Source organism: Temnothorax curvispinosus, unplaced genomic scaffold (genome assembly GCF_003070985.1).
Source record: "Temnothorax curvispinosus isolate PA1 unplaced genomic scaffold, ASM307098v1 QBEX01008834.1, whole genome shotgun sequence".
Taxonomy (NCBI): Eukaryota; Metazoa; Arthropoda; class Insecta; order Hymenoptera; family Formicidae; genus Temnothorax; species Temnothorax curvispinosus.
This window is the reverse complement of record NW_020218614.1, coordinates 42,552-45,678: the sequence shown is the minus strand read 5'-3', so window position 1 is coordinate 45,678 and position 3,127 is coordinate 42,552. Positions and strand designations below refer to the sequence as shown.

The following is a 3,127-nucleotide window of genomic DNA, read 5'->3' as shown; positions in this document are numbered from 1 at the left end:
CCCTGAGACGCCCTCCGCGTATGATCCGTCGGCTAGGACCTCCGTGCCCCCCGGTGCGGGGATCATCCCCATGACGCCGCGATCTTTGCGCCTGCTGGCGCTACCGCTTCGCGGTCCGGTGGGTCGTCATCCGGGACACCCCTGAGACGATCTCCGCGGTTCTGTTATCGGCTGCGACCTCCGTGCCCCTTGGCGCAGGGGTCACCCCCGTGTCGCCGCGATCTTTGCGCCCGCTGGCGCTATCGCGTCGGAGTTCATTCGGTGGACCTTCGGGTCACCCCTTAGACGACGCTGCTCGGCCCCCCCCCTATTTACGCTGCTCGGCCCCCGGTTATGACCGCTGTGCCCCTCTGCGCAGGGGTCATTTGCGTGACCCCACTATTTCCGCGTTGGTGGTTATCGACGCTTCGCGTATCGGGTGGTTGACCTCCGGGTCACCTCTGAGATGTATTCCGGGGTTCGGCCCCCGGCTATTACCGTTATACCCCCGTTCGCGGGGGTCAATCTCGTGACCCCGCTATCTCGCGTGCCCTTTGCGCTATCTCGACCGCGCTTGTCCCGATCTGCTCTGCTTGGCTCTCCTTCCAAGTCCCGCTCGTTGGCTCACTCGGTCGATCATCCGCTGCTCGCCTACCGGGGTCAATCGTACCCCGGTCACCTGTATTTCGGGTTTTAGGTTAACGCTAGCCATATGGGCTCTTCGGACTCGCTTATCCGGTAATTCTATTCGAAAATTGTCGATGTCCGCTGCTCCCCTGGTCGCTGCTGGCCCTCGGGTTTGCTCGGCTGCTCAGCTATGCGAACGGTTGCAAGGTTAGGTTGACAACATTTATTAAAACGATCCTTAGCCAGGCGTGGTCCGAGAATTGTATCCGTGGACCGCAATGTGCGTTTGAAATGTCGATGTTCATGTGTCCTGCAGTTCACAAGTTGACGCGCAATTAGCTGCGTTCTTCATCGACCCACGAGCCAAGTAATCCACCGTTCAGGGTAATCGGTTCAAAGAAACGATGAAAGATGAACCCTATGTAGGGTCGTTCTTACTATATTTCGCGCTCGGAGAATCCAGTAACCTTCTCTTAGAACTCTCAGCATGAGTTGAACTCCACCATAAAGCGTGATCCGGTGAACAAGCAAGCAAGGCACGTTAACAAACGAGTCGACTCGGCGATGTCCAAAAATGTGAGTGTTCACTCGATCATCTCCGAAATGAGAGTGTGTGCTCCGGTACTCCGCGGCTCATGCACCTGCGAATTGCGGCGCGAGCGAGTATTAATAGCTCCAGTAATTGGGTGGGCCACCCGCGGGCGGGCAGCACGAGTCGGGTGAGTCGCGCGAAATATTGACATGCTACAATCGCGATTCGCCAACGTTCTGCGCGAGTCACTAAACGCGAATTTCAGGTTGCCGATGGCAACGCTTCAACGATGTTTGACTAATGATACGAGACGCAACTTATCAACCAATAGGTAACGCAAACATCAAACAATCAACTTAGCGACTAATATGTACACGCAGCAACTATATACACGTGAGCTCCAAACATGTCAAAAATAAAAAAAATTTAGCAATTGGTCTAAAACTTATTGTTATTAGGGTCTGTGATTACGAATTTATCAAAAATGAATAAATTCAAAATGGCGAAATGCAATATAGCGATACAAAAATTTTTATTAAAATTAAACATATTAATATACAAATTAAGAGTTTTGAACTGTAATGTAATATGCATAAATAAACTTTATAGTATATAAGATACACTTAAATTCTACGTTTACAAAATATTTTCTACGCGTAGCTACGTAAAAAAATTTATTGCTCTGAAAAAATTTATATTACAAGAAAAAGTTTTCATTGTCGTAAGAGTCGTAAGCCTGTACCTGACTCAGAGGCCAAGCTACTTTCAATCATTTTTTGTTCATATTCTTCTTGAATATTTACAGATGGAGGTGATAATAAATTAATAGTTTCTGTGGACGAAGATTTGAGCGGTTTAACAGGCAACTTTTGGCAACTGGAAATGTACGGATCAGATGCAACTAAAAATCTTTTAACATCCTCCAACGTTTTTTGACGATAATTTTTTCTTGCAAAATGCAGGCGATAGATTCCAAAAAATTTATTGCAGGCCTCCTGCGCATCTTCGGACATTTGACTGATAGGTAACACTGAATGTTGTATTATTTCTGGGCCATGAATTAAAAGTTTATGAACTAAAGTAGGCATGTAATACCAATAAAATGATTTTACGATTTTTTTAGCTAATTCCACGGCATACTGCCGAAAATTGTCCAAATTAATATGACCACATGAAATAGCTTGCAATATAATATAAAACCGATGTATAATATCTTGATCAATTCCAGTTATTTGTGCAGATTTTTGATATTTTTCAAAAAAACATCGAGCAGTGTTTCCATCGTTAGAAGTTCCACTGCCGGCTTTCGGGTTGTCAACATTCAAGCCCAATTCTGTTTTAAAAGCTGCTTGTATAATTCTTTTCCTTCTTTCGACCGATTTTTTTTCTTCTTTTGAACGAGCCTGCCATTTTAGGATTCCCAATTTGTAGGACAAATGTCATAAAAATTCAAAGCACCGAATTCAACAATGTAAAGACGATAGGCCGAATTTTAAGTGATCTGTAAAAATTTCTTGGTTTAACATTTTATCTATATCGTTAAAATTTTTAGATGCACAATTGCATAGATAACAACGCATCGCAGATGTTGTATCTGACAATGAATTGCATATTTTAGTATCTATCATTGTCAACGTCAAAATATATTTAACACATACTTTTTTTTCAAACGGATTTAAATTCTTTATTTGCTGTTCTACATAATTAATTATTTTTTTTTGGTTAAATCCACTGATTCTTTTGCACATTCAATTTTAATGGGCCGACAAAATCTTGGTGATGATGGTCTTGGATTTTTCCAGACTACAGTAATTTCCTTTGTCAAAGTGTCTACGTGTACAAGTTGCAATGGGACATAAAACGTAAAAAAAAAAAACACTTTTATCACTACTATTGTTTTCGTCGAGCTTTTGCTTATATTGACTGTGCCCTGAATTACCATCGCAGCTCCACTTACCAATTAAAGTTAAATTTTCGAGTTTTTTCTCT

General features: G+C 43.3%; 1 pseudogene; it reads right to left on the bottom strand.

Annotated features, from left to right (window-relative positions):
- Window positions 1-838: 838 nt before the first annotated feature.
- LOC112458360 lies at window positions 839-993 on the bottom strand (annotated as a pseudogene).
- Window positions 994-3,127: the final 2,134 nt, after the last annotated feature.